The 17,912-nt window shown below is 35.3% G+C and overlaps 1 pseudogene; it reads right to left on the reverse strand.

Moving 5' to 3' along the window:
* Positions 1 to 1,423: 1,423 nt before the first annotated feature.
* On the reverse strand, positions 1,424 to 17,010 carry LOC123920656 (annotated as a pseudogene).
* Between the last annotated feature and the right edge of the window lie 902 nt (positions 17,011 to 17,912).

Here is a 17,912-nt window from a genome sequence, read left to right on the forward strand (position 1 = left end):
TATATAGAGAGTTGAAATGTTAGAGAAAAGTACTGCGGAGAATCGAAATCCATCAAACGTATCAAGATTTTGAATGATGAGGTAGTCTTCAATCTTCATTAATTTACTAAACAAATAGTCTCTAATTAAAATGTTATTCTCATTGGAGTAAAGTAGACTTCATAATTCGTACCATATTATACTATCTTTAATAAAAACCAATGATAAGTGAAAAATAAAATAGAAAATACATTGATAATGAGAGAATATTAAATGGTGTTCTTGCGAGCATAGTTCGAAAGATTGCTATATACAAAAGCTAGAATTCAAATTTTCATTTATCAACTTATTCATTTTAAAAGTAAAATTATAGTCACTGAATTATTTATAAAAAAAATTATAGCAAGTGGTATATATATAAGACTTAATGTGAAAAACATCTATCTAATTGGTTTTAGATGCCACTTTGGAGGGATTCATTCGGCCAACAAAAAACAATTATGTTAATCCATAAAATTGGATCATAGTTTCTGATTTGATCTCCACGCTGAGGTGGAATTCACTAGTAGTAGACTTTCTGTCTGGTGTGCAATCAAACCTCTCAAGCAAATTAATCTTTTAATTGGTACTTGTTCCTTAGATTATCCACCAATTAAATGTCACCGACTTTTATTATTATGGAAACATAAATAATTTTCTTTGTCAAGTAGCCTAGTGGCTACACACATATAAATGTGGAGAAATGTGGAATTCGGGTTTCGAACCCCGGCCACTCAAATAAATAATGTCTCTAGTACCATTTGAGTTACACTTATGGTACTATGAAAACTTAAATAACTAAACACTACATAGCTTGAATCAAGACTTCCAATTGCACGTGAAATCGATTTTTTTTCACCACCAGTATCCAGTCCATTGAACCTCCTAATCTGGTTCGAGTGTCAATTCTGACATCAAGTGGTTACAATTATCTCTCGATTGCACATGAAATCGATTTTTAAGCAAGAATTTGTTGTTTTTGCCAGCAGTGTTTATAAAAGAAACACACCATTCAATAACTCAAATACACCATTAGTAAGGCTTGCAATGTTAGTTTCCATGTTGAATGGGTAGTCAAAAATGTTTGATGAATCCATCCATATCTTGCAATGATTATTGATTAATCCATATCCTCACTAGATTTGTACAATAATTGTCTAGTTGCTTTTATTAGACGATCAACTGATGACAATGTTCACTCTCTAGCTGAGCATTTATCTTTGCACTTCTTGTAATACTTTTAAAATTTTTTTTATCTTATGTCTTTCATTATTATAAATAAATAAATGAAATGTCTCGAGCTGTTTTCACATGCCCTGTTAAAAAAAATTCTCCAGTGGGACAAATCACTTATACAGATATAATAATTGTTTAATTTTAAGAATAATTATTTAAAAGAAATAGATATTTCTAATATTGCTTGAGAATCAAATTCAAATATAGAGAAATGTGTTTTCATAAGAATCACACTACAATAAATCTAGAGAAAGTACACAATCTTTTTCTGGAATAAGATTATTGAATTATGCGGCTCTACAATAAATTGTGCATGAATTTTCCGAATTCACCATTATAGCAAATTGACGCGCCCTTCTGCATTACCCAACAATAAGGAATGTGATACTCGTGCTGAAGAGACCTTGTAACCGGACTGTATCACTAAACTTCAAAATGGTCTTAAATACATTATGCGCTATTAACATTGTGCAATGCATTTTTCCCCTCTCTTGAAGAGAAAAGAAGATGCTTTCTTCTATAATCTTTATGCTCCCAATTTGATGGCTGTGTCAATTGCATCAATAGTGTTATTTTGCTGTCCCCAAAGCTGTGCATATCTTCCTGCATTTGCTAAGCGAACTTCATGTGGTCCATGCTCAACCACCTTTCCATTTTCCAAAACAATGATCTGAACATTGCCGAAAGAAAACTTTTAATACAAGTAATGAGATGGCAAAAGGGAATATATATATATACACACAAACACACACACCAAGTAATATATAATGTTGATTACAACAAGGATGTGATATATGAAGGGGTAGAAAACTTTATCACAAATCTACTGTTATGAGATGTATTTTTTTTTAAGTGTCTTTGCTTATGGTGAAGATGTGTCCAACATATATATTACTAATTGAAAGAAAATGACTTAAATGTGTTTTGGAATCATTTGTGATAACTTCTGTAGATAGAGTGAGAACTGTCAAGGATGTTAATCTAGATAGAGTGAGCTTACATCATCACACTGCATTGCAGTGGTGAGCCTGTGAGCAATGAATATGGAAGTTCGATTACTTGATAGTGACTTCAATGCACTTAAAATCTCTGCTTCTGTTGTGCTGTCTAGAGCACTTGTAGCTTCATCACACAACCTACGAAAATGACACGGCAGTTTAAAGAAATTGGATCAATATAACAAGTGTGTGTGGGTGTGGGTGTGGGTGAGTGAGTATCAAGTTGAAAAAATGACTACCTATCAAAATGGTAACACAGACACTTGTAATCTAAACTAGGAAAGCACCTCTCAAGTTTAAATAAGATAAAGGATAATCCTGTAGTCAGAGGAAGAGGGAAATTGAGAAAAACTGTAGGTCGAGAGATTCATGTATTTGGAAGCAACATGTGAATGAGAGGTGCTACGAAATATGTTACTCTCAAGCGTTACCTCCCGAATATCTTGATCGTCTATCTTTATCTGTAGAGCAGGTTGTGAATGAGAATGTGACAGAAGCAAAGTCCAACTTGAATATAAAAGACAACAACCAAGTTTTAAAATAGTCATTCAGCAGATCAATTACATGTATCAAACCATGGCGTTGGACTCTACTTGCAAGAAATAACTTAAGTCCATATAGCAAAGATGTATAAAAATCTAGTGTTTATAAATCCAAATAGGATGGTAAACATTAAATGTCATATATAGCATGGCAATATAGCTTAAACCCAATACAGAGTATATTCAGTTCTTACACTTCCAGAATGGGGATCAAAAAATCTGAATAGCATTCTGAGAATGGTTGATTTACCTGTCAATCATATATGAATATGAAAAACGTCAAAAATAAACACATTACTAGCATAGACTATTCACTAGCCAGAAAATACGTTAAAGTGTAGGAAAAAAACTGAGAGAAAAGAGAGAATACTGAAATCGAATTTTGTATTCCTTTCTATTGACTGAATGAATCAAAGATAAATTACAGAGTTTATATGGTGCTTAACCTGCACCTGCTGGGACTAACGTACACCCGATCTAACAAACTTGCTCTGTGAGTTAGACAGTTATAACTGTCATCTAATAACTGATGCTGATGTGGCACAGCTAAACTAACGAAATAGATAAGGATCCTCGAAATGAGCATAACCAGTTTTGGTTAGTTTGGAGCTCCAGGCCACAGGAGTGGAGATGGGGTTGGCTTCATGCATATTGGTCCTAACAAGAAGATCCGTGATATATATTGGTTTCAGTTAAGAACATCACCTGAGGGTTGTTTTCTCACCTCAACACTCAAGAATAATCTTACAATCTAGTCCAATAAGCTATAAGCTAGCTTATTGGTATTACCAAAAAGAGCCTTAGGGGTACTAATTAGGGGTATATTTGGAAAATATAATAAATGTATCTAGTAATTTAAAATGGGACTTATATTTTGGATAAGTTTTGCCAAAAGGTGCTTATAATTAGGGACAGAGGTAGTACCATGGAGAAAATCATTTGTGATATAGGTCTAAAAGGCTAAAATCTATCCATGGAACAATTTTTCATTCCGACCATAGGCAGCAGGAAAAAGTTTCTAGCGACAATTTTGCAAGTATGATAATTTGAGAAAATAACTAATTTCATCATGGTGAAGCTTACCACTTCCACTGGTCCCAACAATTGCAACACTTTTACCAGCTGGAACAAGTAGTGATATTCCATCTAGTATCTTTCTTTCTGTGAGGTAACTGAATCATGAATCAATATATAACCACAAAAATATTAGTCAAAACATGAAAGAATTTGGTTTGACATGACTGTTGAATAAATAAAAAGGTGTAGTTTTATTTTTCAAGTAGTAATAACATTGGGACAACCGTTGTCTCATAGTTTGCTGGAGTAACAAAATTTAAGAGTTTTATCCTGTATCTCATTTCTAGATTTGAACTGTCCCATAACCATTTAAAAAATTAAACAAAAAATGTGTCCTTTCAAGTACCACATTTTTAAGATAATCAAACAGATCCTATGTCTTGGCCAAAAGTCAATTAAAGGAATGGTAGCATTTTTATAGGGTAAAGGGACAATCACGCACCTAAAATGTACATTCTCAAATTGGATCCTCCCACCATTAAATCTTAGAGGCTTTGCATTTTCTTGTCCTTAATGTATGCTTTTTCCTGTAATAATATTAAGAAAGGCATGCGATATCTCAAAGTGCTGCAGAAAAAGAAAATTACCAGTAAATATGGTGACATACACAGCATGTAATCAAATAAATGAAGGCCACAATTTGTGGGGAAAATCATAATCTGACACTGATAAGATTGCAGTCTATATTACGAAATATAATATATTATGTAACAGAGATCCCATCGTAGAATTGACACCTTTGATAATTGATTCCGGCCTAGGAAACCCCAAGTGTCATGCGATCCAAAGTTAATGTGCTTCCTTTTCTACCTGACCTGACTTCGGATAATTCTAACATAAATGTGTATCAGAAATAAAAGTGAATAATATTCTTTTATTCTTTAATTTCTGAGTTTGCATCATGAACATATTTACCGATGTGGTATCTACTATACAAGTACTTAGTACTCCAAGAAGCTCACCAGAATGTAAAAACTTCATCACTACTTGAAAGAACTAAACTAACTAATATATTAAACATATTGATCAAGTAGCCTAGTGACTTAAATTCCACCTTTTTTATGTGAATAAGTGGAGTGTTCAGGGTTCGAACCTCGGCTCTTGCATATAAAATGCGATGTCCCTACCAACTGAGATATGCTCACATGGACGATATTCTGGTATTTTATTACAAAGAATAGGGAAAATTTACTTAAAAACACCAAGTACAACTTTGAGAGTCTGCAGTTCCCCATGCCCCAAGGCCACAATTCTTTCCAAAATAACGAAATCACTACCTGTAATCCCTTCCTCTTATGAATATATATTACAGCCAAGTCCTCTAACTAACCCAACCTAATTTTTCCAACTAACTAACAAACTGAGTAGCAACTAATTGGGTAGAACAACCTAATACTTGCATATAGTAATATATGCATACCATGTTCACACAAACAAACAAGTGCATACTCAGGCCAAAGAAAGGAACATCATAATAAAAAATACACATTTAGCATTTAAAAGGAAGATAAATTTTTAAAGTTTAAATAGGAAGATACCTCAAGTAATTGGAACATTGATTTCATGTCAACTAGACCTTGTATAGTTTCACGATAAACACCACCGAGGAAATTGAGGGGAAGAGATAGTTGGAAGAGAAGCCCATTTACCATCACCTGCATACTGAGCTAGATTATTATTCAGGTCATGATTATTAAATATGGACAGAATTTTTATATTTTACTTTTATTGTATACAAACAAAACAACAAATACATTAAATCGAAGAGACGCTAATTACCAAGAGACAGGAGGATAAGTGATCCTCAATATAAAAGCAAAACACATGCATTAAAGAACTAATAAAGACTTCATTGAAGAAAAGCTACCCTCAACATGGAATTTAATGCGATGAAACTTTACCAAATCACCAACTGTCATTCTGCCATCCATGATCCCATGAGAACACAGAACCATTGCTGTTGAAAGAGCGATACTTAATATAAGATTTTGACCAAAGTTCAACAAAGCAAGACTGTGTTGGGTTTTCAGAGCAGCATCCTCATACCCTGAACAATAAGATCAAATATCACAATAGCACAAGCACATAAATCATACATCAGAAATGTGGAAATATGCCACATAAATGCTGATTATTGAGCAAAATTTATTTCCCAGAAAAAGAGGGGTTTGGTATATTACCTTATCTCTTCATTACTGGATTTCAGTTTTTATTTTCCTTGTTTATGAGAAATTATTATATTTTCTTTTTAGTTTCCTAGACTGAGAGTGGCTATGTACCTCCTCCGTGTATTTAATCCTTGCAACCCTTTTGTTCTAAACATATGAGAATACAGAATTTCTATTCTTTGAATCTCTACAGAAAGCATTCAAAATGAAATGAGAGAAGCTGCTACAATCCTCGTTGTTTTATAAAATAACAAACCAAATTGTACAAAATCTACAGACAACAGTGTCATGTTATTCTTTGACAGCAAGATATTTCTAAATCGGCTTGTAAGGCGAAAATTGTCTCAGCTATAGAATCTCTATTTAAGTCGTACCTCTAACCAGTGTACGACATCGATTTTTCCCAATATACCACCTCATGCCGAAGGCTATTGGGCTTGGTATGTGAATAATATGGCTGGTCCACAAATCTAAAATAGGCACTCATACCATTTTAAGTTTTAGGTTTAATAAACCCCACAAAACCATCTTGTAAACTGATGATTGCCTAAGCTTTATAAGCCCTATTTAAGTCATACATCAAGTCAATGTAGGGATTGGGTCTTTTCCAATAATGTTTCTTTCAAGCTTTTTTAAAAGTTGGTCAAGAACTCAGTCTCAAACTCTATTTGACAAAAAGACCGATTACTTACTCTTTAGGTACTTATCACAATGATCGACTTCATGAGCTTCATTATTGAAATATTTGACGGTCTGTAAAACAATAAAAAGAGAGAAGAAAAAATTAATCCCATAGTGATAACCACATTGAAGGTAAAATTAAACAGCATAATAAATGAAAATATATTGGTATTAGTGAATGAAATGCTGACCTCGTAATTAATAAGTGAATCAATTTGCCTAGTACTAGCATCAGTATCAGCCTTATTCATGGCTTTCCTGAATTTAGCCCTCCACTGAAAAGACACGAAAAATAAGAGTAAAGAACTTTTCAAGAACTCATTTGTCCTACTAGTGCAGTTGGCCAATAACAAACATACTGAGAACTGAAAATACAAAAAGTGAATGAAGTAAAAAGGTGCAACAATACCAATAAAGCATATGACAAGGCACCATCATACCTGTGTGATAGAAAGTGTGAAAACTGTTAGATAATATAGAGTAGTTATTATTAGTTAGTAGTAAGGGTAATTTAGACTTTTCAATTTACCTATTTTCCTAGTATATATTCTTATTGTAAGACTATGCAATTAGGCAATCTCATTGTAATATTATGAAACCCTAGTAGCCTCCATTGTTAGCTTCTCTATTTTGTATCTCTGAATCTAACATGGCATCAAGAGCTTGGTTTGATCCTCCTTAGACAACTTGTGGCTTCCGCTGTCGAGTTCCCAGGAGTTTGGGAAAATGTTTGCCTTGTTTTCTTATAATTGATTCTATTGGTTGTGGTTTGGTTCTCGTGGTTAGATTTTTTGTTGATTGTTGGTTTCTGATTTGGACGACCAATTTTTGTACATTCAAATCTTCCTCGTCGCGTGCTTGAAGAACGAGATTTGTGAAGGTGTGTTCCTTATCTATATTTAGTTTCAATGAATTTGTTTTGGTGGGAGTATTTGATTGGTAGTGTTGTGGTTGAAGGTAAGAGGGAGAGTCAATGGTTCGGTGGTGGGAAAGGAAAGTATTGGGTTGTGGGATAGGAAAAATATTGGAATTTTGGAAGCTTGTTACTTTGTCTATGCTTGGCGGTAATATTAGCGGTTCTCTTCTTGGGAGTTTATGGTTTGGATAATTGCATTGTTGTTCCTTGGTTTTGGATTTTAGTTCAATGAAACCCACTGGCCGCCTCACTATGGTATTCCAAGTTCCTTAAACATTAAGTGGAGAAGACTTAATAAGTTTGATGGGGTGATTTAGTTGATTCGATGTTGCTGGGGTTCTTTGGTTTTTCCATGATGTATAAGTTCTTTGTTTTGATACAGTTTAGTTGGCTTTTGAGTTGAAATGTTGTGATTTCTAGGTGCAATTTCGGTTTGTTGCAAGTATTATTGTAGAGTTGGTTATGTTTTAATTCCATTTGAATTTGTTTGTTTGGTGGGTTTAGTGCTCACAATTTATTTGTTTGGTGGGTTTAATACTCACGATTTGGTTGTTTGGTGAGTGAGTGCTCACAATTTGATTTCTTCTGATTGATTGTCTTTCTATTGGTCTCTTTCTGATTGATTTGCTTCTCTCCCTTTTGATTCTTCTTAGTTTGATTGGTATCCTCCCTCATTAGCTTCTTCTGTTTATTTGGTTCTATCTCTATTTGGTTCTTATCTTGGATTGTCTCTCTCTGTTGTTTCTTCTAATTGATTGCATTGCACTTCTCTCTGTCAATTCTTCTGTTTGATTGCTTCTCTCTGATAGTTTCTCATGTCTGATTGTCTCTTTTCTAACGATTTCTTCGATTGCTTCTCATTGATGATGCTTTTGTTTAAATTCTGTCTGATCGCTTCTCCCTACTGATTTTCTTATGTCTGGTTGCTTCTCTCCCTGCTGATTGTCTTATGTCTGATTGTTCTTCTATTTTGGTTGCTTCTCTTTCTATTGACTGATTATTCTGTTTGTTGGATTGGTTTGAATTTGGTTAGCTTGGACTGAATTGGATTAATTGAATGTTCGATTGGTTTGATTTGATTCTCCTATCTCTTTCTGATGTTCTATTTGGATGCTTCTCTCTGATGATTTCTCTTTTGTTGGATTGCTCCTCTCTGTTTGTTCTTCTATTTGGTTGGTTCTCTCTCTATTGGATGATCTTTCTGTTTAGTTTGGTTCTTCCTTTTGATGGTTCTCTTCTTCGGTTTGGCTGATGCTTCTCTATAATGGTTACTCATTTTGGATGCTTCTCTCTATTGACTTCTCTTCTATTTTGATGCTTATCTCTGATGATTTCTCCTTCTGTTTGGATGATGGTTTCTCTCTTTGGCTGCTACTTCTCTCTCGGATGGTTCTCGCTTTTGGTTGCTAGTTGCTGCTTTCTGCTGATTACAATTTTAGTTGTTTTGGTTTTATTTCTTCTATTTTGGGTTTTAATTTTGTATGACAAACTCTCAATGCTTTATGTCGTGTAAAGACATTGTGAGTTTGCGGGGAGATGTTAGATAATATAGAGTAGTTATTATTAGTTAGTAGTAAGGGTAATTTAGACTTTTCAATTTACCTATTTTCCTAGTATATATTCTTATTGTAAGACTATGCAATTAGGCAATCTCATTGTAATATTATGAAACCCTAGTAGCCTCCATTGTTAGCTTCTCTATTTTGTATCTCTGAATCTAACAAAAACAACATAAGCAGTAACTGACAGGGAAGTAATCCATGCAAAAGGTGCTCCATATTTGTAGGCCAGTATACCTGATACCATAGATATCTGGATGGATATGTGTTAAATCTGTTGAAGTTGTTCACGAAGAAAGAAGCAAGAATTGGGATGGTAAAATAATTTACAAAAACCGTTAATGAAAACATAGACACCAAGATGTTAAAGGTGAAGATACAATTCCCACTAAATAACTTCCGTTTTCCTAAAGGATCTACACTAGGGGTAAACATGACTACCTAAGCAACAAGAAAAGAAGGAAAACACTGAGGCATACCTCTAATATGGTGGGTACTACATTGAACAACGTAGAGGAGAGAATGAAATTTATTGCACGGCTGCCACGGTCAATTATTCGATTTAATGCACCAGTTTCTCGGCTGGAAAAAAAATAACTAGGTGAGAGGCATACATGACGAAACAATGAATAACACATCCACAATCCATAAGAGAAGCATAAAGAGAGGTAAATATTAGCAACTGGGCAGAGAAGTCTCTCTTTTCAGTATTTCATTATTTGCTCATTACGTGTTAGTTGTTACTTGTGTAATCAAACCTTGCTTTTCAGAGTTTTATCAGTCATTCACTCACACACACACACACACACAATCACGCACGCATATGTAAAGGTAGAGACAGATTAGCCACATCTGCATGGCAGAAGCCATACCTTAGATGATATTGAAGGTCAAGGTCGTGAAAATGCGAAAAGACCTGCAACAGTCAGATACTAATATAAATTGAATACCATCATGCAACCAATTCTGGGATTTTGAAAAATAAGTGGGAGATACACCACAACATAACTGTTTATATAAAAAAAGAAAAAACTGTGGAATGTATTAATACAAACAAATTTACAGAAATTACTTCTACTTATCAGATGAACAAAACTCATGAATGTAGCATACCTTTCTTGAAACTAAACGAATTGTTCGCAGTGCTACCTTGGAAAACACAGCACTCCGCAGTTCTGCCACAATTAGTTATATCATTTAAATAGAAGTCAACAGAAAGAATCTTGAAAAACCAAAGCTCTTCTCAAAGAGACATAGATAAAAGTAACTACATCAATATTGTAATGCCAATATCTAATAGAGGAGAATCACAGCTACCACGTTGGCTCATGAGCTATTTGAGGCTTTGCTTCCTACAACTCTATAAGCTAGACTCGTTAACTCATTATTTTGGTTTCAGCAAGAAATTTTGGCTCATTTAACTTTCATATGTTCACCTATTGGCATGTGTGTTTGTGTGTGTGTGTGTGCTCGCCCGCGCTTGTGTATAATTCTAAAATATGTACTAACTTCTCTTTCTCTATTTCTTAGAAAATACGGAGTATTTTGTCTCTCTCTCAGATATTTGGTTTAGAATTATAATGACTTCCAAGTCAATCCCAATGGGTAAATCCAACATCATTATGTAGACAAAACAAAACAAGTATATCAATCATTTCATTTATAAATACCATTAAAAGCAGAAGCTCCGGAACGTGCAATCCCATATCCGATCAACACTGCCACGGGGGTAGCAAAAAGGGCGACCACAGTAGGATTTGAAGCAACAGCAGCAGCATTGCCTGTGGCAGTATTTAACCAATCAACTGCAAGCTTGAATAAGAAAGGGACCTGAACATTCACAACCTAAAGCATAGAAATAGAGCATGAAGTCATGAACCATCACAAGTGAATAAGTGACTTAGCAATAATAGTCACTAACCAAAATGAACCCTAAAATTGTAAAATGTTAATCAAATTTGTCCCTCTTTTTGGAAATGTTATCTAATACATCATCCTTCAGGGGAGAGTTTGGAGGGAAGTTGAGCGAAAAATAGAAAAAAAATTTACATTTTTTGAGATAATGTTTTTATAGAGAATAATAAATATTTATGATTAAATGACGCAGTCCCTCCACAATTTTGAGGATTTTGCTTCTGTGTGCTGTGATGATTCCCTTTGATCTTTTAATTTGTTTTATTGATTTTTTATGTTATATTTTATTTAAGTAAATAAAAAAATTATATTTACTAAATTTGAAAAATTTAATTTAATGAAGTGTCACTTCATTAAAATTGAAAGTCAAATGAAGAGGAACCAACCAAATGTTTAAAATAAAAATTAATGACGTTCATAACTAGTCCAATACATTCATATATTTCTTTCCTTTTTAATCAAATCAGTGTCAATACTAACTAGTTTCAATTATTACATGATCCATGTTGAACTATATTAGAATTTACTACTAAGGCGTCTCATACGTCCTAGCTCAACTGGCGAAAAATGCTGAAATTGTTAGGCCGGATGTTGTAACCCGGGTTCGAACTTGTTGTTGTTAGGGAGTAATCAGCTAGTTTATTCATTCACAATGAGGCCTTTTATAGGCAAGGTACAATAGATTGCAATCCAAGCCAACCAGTTGGCTAGCAAGCCTGCAGGCAAGGCAAGGCAGGCCAGGCCAAGGCACGCGCGCGCACATCTGCAGGCCAGCAGGCTTGGCTTGGCTTAGGCTGCAACTAGTTACTTAACATACAAGCTAACCAATCCTAACATACCCTCCCTTAATTGAACCCATACAAACACAACACAAATGTTCAATGTACAAGACTACTAACATCACACATGCCTAGGCCCTCCCTTAATTTGCAAAAAGCTTCCAACTTCAAAGGCTTAGTGAGCAGGTCTGCTAACTGCTCCTCACTTCTGCAGTGAACCAATTCAATAGCTCCATCCTTAGTGAGATCTCTAAGGAAATGAAACCTGACATCAATGTGCTTTGATCTTCCATGCATAATTGGATTCTTTGAAAGCTTTATTGAGGAACTGTTGTCACAATAGATCATGATACACTCTGATTGCTTCAACTTCAAGTAATTCAACACATTTTTCAGCCATATCCCTTGACAAGCACAAGCAGCTGCTGATACATACTCAGCTTCAGTGGTTGACAGAGTCACAATTGGTTGTTTTTTAGAAGACCAAGAAACAGCACCACCTCCCAACATGAACACAAAACCTGTAGTGCTTTTCCTATCATCCAAATCACCAGCATAATCTGAGTCACACCACCCTTTCAAACATAAACCAGACTTGGAATTAAACTTGTACTGAATTCCAAACCCTAAAGTACCTTTCAGATATCTCATAATCCTTTTTACAGCAGTTACATGCATCTCAGTTGGCCTTTCCATGAATCTTGCCACCAAACATACTGAGTAGGCCAAGTCAGGCCTTGTAGCAAGTAAATACATTAGGCACCCTATCATTTGCTTATAGACAGTTGCATCTGTGCCTTGCTCAGTTTCATCTTTGACAAGTTTGCAACCAGGCACTATAGGACTGCTTACTTGGTTACGATGTTCCATACCAAACCTAGATAGAACTTCTGCTGCATACTTCTGCTGAGTAATGAAGATACCATTGCTGTTTTGATGAACTTCCACACCAAGAAAGAACCTCATCTTTCCCAAATCAGTCATAGCAAACTTCTTCTTCATAGATGACTTGAATTCATCCATCAATTTCTGATTGTTCCCAGTGTAGATCAAATCATCTACATACAAACTTACCAACAAAATCTCATTCTCCATACCATACTTGACAAATAAGGTATGCTCATATGGACACTTTTCAAACTTCTCTGTGCTGAAATAGGACTCAATTTTGCTGTACCAAGCCCTTGGAGCTTGCTTTAATCCATACAATGCCTTCTTCAATCTATACACCATGGACTTGTCTTTGCTGATATATCCTAATGGCTGACTTACATAAATGTTTTCTGACAATTCACCATGTAAGAAAGCAGATTTAACATCTAGCTGATAGATTTTCCATCAATTATTGGCTGCAAATGCTAGAATGGATCTGATGGTGTCCCATCTAGCAACTGGTGCAAAGACCTCATGATAGTCAATACCATGCTTCTGTGTGTATCCTTTAGCCACTAGTCTTGCTTTGTGCTTATCAATCTCTCCCTTTTCATTATACTTTGTCTTGTAAATCCACTTCACACCAATGGAGTTGCAACCAGCTGGTAGAGTAGTGAGCTCCCAGGTATCATTATTCTTGATTGACTCCATCTCAATATCCATTGCATTTCTCCAAACCACATGTTTAACTGCTTCATTGTAAGAAACTGGATCATTGTTGGTGTTAATCATTGCAAGATTGTGCAGCTCCAACTCATCTTCATCTACTTCTGCAGCCTGACCAGTTACATAGTCATTCAATCTTACTGAGGGCTTTCTTATTCTAGGACCAAGTGGTGAGCTTCTCTCAGCTTCACTATCACTAGATGTTTCATTGACCATATTTTCATTGTTGGTAGCTGGAAATTGATCATCAGCTTGATCATCAGCATCAACTGGCTTCTCATCATCACTATTATTTGCTGATTCAATTTCCTCCCAATCATCATCAGTTCTAGCTGGCTTCTTTGGCTTGTTCCAATTCCAGCTCTTAGATTCTTCAAATATCACATCTCTACTGATTATGATCTTATTCTCAACAGGATCATAAAGCTTGTATGCTTTAGACTCTTCACTAACACCAAGCAAAACACACTTTTTGCTCTTGTCATCTAACTTCTTTCTTTGACTGTCATGAATGTGCACATGAGCCACACATCCAAAAACTTTAAAATGATGCACAGATGGCTTCCTCCCACTCCATGCTTCTTCTGGTGTCATATCTTTTACACTAAGTGTAGGACTTCTATTCATCACATAGGTTGCCCATTTGACTGCTTCAGGCCAGAATTTCTTTGGGACATTTCTTGCATGAATCATACTTCTAACAATGTTCAGCAATGTTCTATTTTTCCTCTCAGATACTCCATTCTGCTGTGGAGTATAGGCTGCAGTTAGCTGTCTTTTAATCCCTTCCTTACTGCAAAAGTCACTAAAGGCATTAGAGGTATACTCACCACCTCTATCTGTCCTAAGACACTGTATAGCACATTTAGCTTCTTTCTCAACAAGGGCCTTAAAAGACTTGAAACACTCAAGAGCAAGGGACTTTTCTTTTAACACATACAACCAAGTTTTTCTGCTAAAATCATCAGTGAAGGTTATGAAGTACCTGCTTCCTCCATTTGACTGAGGAGTGATAGGGCCACAGATATCTGAATGAACTAATTCAAGTTTTGCAGATGCTCTCCAATTTGCTTGTTTTGGGATAGAGTCTCTAGATTGCTTACCAGCCAAGCAATCAACACAATTATCTTCTATTTCTTCCAGCTCTGGTAATCCCTTAACAATTTGCTTCTTGGAAAGGGTGGTCAATCCCTTGAAATGCAAGTGACCATATCTTCCATGCCACAACACAGTTGACTCTTGTTTTGCAGACATCAAACATCTAGGGTTGATAACAGTTGCAGAAATCATATACATTCTATTACTAGACATAGCAGTGGTGAACAACAAACCCTTTTCTTCATGATAGATCTTGCAAACATCATCTTTGAAGATAATTGTGACTCTTTTCTGCTGTAATTGGCCTATAATGATGAGGTTGGTTTTTAATCCAGGCACAAAGTACACATTGGTAATCACATGAACCAAATCATTAATCTTTAACCTCACATTGCCTTTTCCCATCACAGCCATTCTTGAATCATTACCAAGTTTGACTGAATCTCTATAACTATCATCAAAATCAATAAACCAATCTTGATGACCTATCATGTGATTACTACATCCAGAGTCAAGATACCATGGTTCAATTGCATTGACTTTTGATTCTTGATTGGTTCTTGACATGAGTAGCATTTCTTCTACACTATTGTACTCAGCATAATGAACATTACCTTCATACTCAGGACACTCACTCTGATAATGTCCAAGCTTGTGGCACTTGAAACACTCAACAAATTCTTTGTTTTGCCTTCCCCTGCCACGACCTCTACCACCATTGTTTCTTCCTCTCCCTCTACCAGCTCCTTTCTCAGGATTAGAGATTTTCAAAGCCTGTTCATCTGTTACTTCAATCTGTCTCTTCATTCTCTGCTCTTGCACAATCAAACTACTCTGCAGGCTATCAATGGACATAGCTGTAACATCATTTGATTCCTCTATAGAGCAAACCACATAATTGAACTTTGAAGACAAGGATCGCAAGATCTTTTCAACAACTTCAACTTCTTGCAGTGTTTGACCTTGAGCACTCATGCGATTTGCAATTGCAAGAGTTCTTGAGAAGTATTGTTCAACTGTTTCATTATCTTTCATTTCAAGAACTTCAAATTCTCGTTTCAATGCTTGCAGATGAGCACGTTTCACCTTTGTAGATCCTTGATACTTGCGTTTCATAGCATCCCAAATATCTTTTGATGTGTTGCGAACAAGAATTGTTTCCATAATGGAACGCTCAATAGATTGAAAGAGATAGTTCTTTACCTTTAAGTCTTTCAATTTGAGCGCTTCAATTGCTTGCAATTGCTCAGCTGTAGCATCAGGTGGCGCCACCGTGATGCCTGGTTCAATTAAGCTCCATAGCTCCTTCGATCGAATGAGATTCTCCATTAGCATTGCCCAATGCTCGTAATAGCCATCAAATTTAGGAACTTTTGTGTGATTATACTTCGTTTCTTCCGCCATTGATGAAGAAAGAAAGCTTCAGATGAGAAAGAACGAAGAAGAATCTAACTGAAAACGGTTGCTAAAACGGTTGTAACGGATTTTGGTTAGAAATTGCAATTTCTCTCTCCTCAGGTCCCTAGAATAGGAGAACCTGATACCAATTGTTGTTGTTAGGGAGTAATCAGCTAGTTTATTCATTCACAATGAGGCCTTTTATAGGCAAGGTACAATAGATTGCAATCCAAGCCAACCAGTTGGCTAGCAAGCCTGCAGGCAAGGCAAGGCAGGCCAGGCCAAGGCACGCGCGCGCACATCTGCAGGCCAGCAGGCTTGGCTTGGCTTAGGCTGCAACTAGTTACTTAACATACAAGCTAACCAATCCTAACAGAACTCAAATCTAACAATTATGTGAGTTTAATTTTAGTGAACTACCGCTTTATCTAAGAAAAAAAAAAAGAATTTACTACTAAGGCATATCAATATCATATCACTAACCTTAGCTCCAACAAGTAAGAACAGTGCAGCAACAACTCGAAACTGAAATTCGAGATTATCTTTGATCCAAAGGTAACTAGCTAGCGATTTTAGGATCTTTATATCAGCAATTTGTCCATCACCTGGAGACGATTTAGCAACAGTAAGTAATAGAACTTTTTTAGTTCTTTTGACTTCCATCATCATGAGTTTTAGCTGAAGTTGAAAACAACAACAACAACGATTTTCCATCTACCTTCAAACGAAAGAAAGAAAAAATGTAAAATGAGATGTTGTGGTATGAATGGATTGGTTGGTTACTCTTTTATGGAATGATGATAAATCGGAGAGAAAACCTTTTTTTATAGAGAAAAGTAAAGTTGGGGTTATTTTGGTGTTGCGGTTACTACTGTAACTGATTCTGTAACTGTAACGGTAACCGTTTGAAAGTGAGCGCACAGTGGTGGGTCTGGCGTACCTCGAAACAACAGCAAGCATTTTTTTAGAAGTTTCTGGAAGTCAACTTCATTCACTTGCAGCGGAGACTTCGATGTCTTTATTTGGGATCAAATGAACTCAATGTGGGTGGGATTCATTTCATACCTCTAATGAAGTACACCCTCTTCTATTGGCAAATATTCATATTTTTGCATATTAATCTAATAATTGATACATTTGTTACTAGATAGTGGATAGTTATTATATTAAAAAAAAAATAATAATAATAAGGGTAAAAATGGAATAAAATATAAAAAGTTATAAGCTCATACGCTAATTGAAATATCATCTAAAAAAATATTATAAGCTACTCTATCCGGTCCTTAATATAAGAGGAATTTTACTTTTTAGATTCATTGAGAATCTGATATATCTAGTCCATATTATTGACTAAATACATTAAAATCTCAATAAATCTAAAAAATATGTTTTCTCTTATATTAAATACCGAATGGAGTAATTATATAAGTTTGGTACCAAAACACGTCAATTTTTATCAAACAAGTTTACAAGCTAGTCTAATAAACTATAACATAACTTATTGGACTTACAAAACACACCTTAACAATAATATCAAAAAAAAAAACACAATTTAATATAATTATATCTCGTTGTCCGACAACATGACGCATTTAGAGTTTTCATGCTTCATTAAAATGTAATCTCTTTCAAGCACATATGTGGGTTGTTTCTCTGCTATCATATTGTATGCCATGCTAAACCTTTGAATGGATAACCAACCATTTGTATTGTATTTTAAGGTGATACATGTCTGCCTCCGGCTTAGTGACATGTTTTTTTTTTGTGTTCTCATGCTGTTTTTTTTTTTTCAGGCTCGAAAATTTGTCTCTTTCGTCTCTCCTCCCTGTCAAGTACGCCTTGTATTTAACCATGTCAAGTACCCCTTGTATTTAACCCGAATTGTAGGTAAAGTATTGTTTGTATTTTTTTTCCATTTGAATAAAAAAA

This window comes from Trifolium pratense, linkage group LG4 (assembly GCF_020283565.1).
Source record: "Trifolium pratense cultivar HEN17-A07 linkage group LG4, ARS_RC_1.1, whole genome shotgun sequence".
Taxonomy (NCBI): domain Eukaryota; kingdom Viridiplantae; phylum Streptophyta; class Magnoliopsida; order Fabales; family Fabaceae; genus Trifolium; species Trifolium pratense.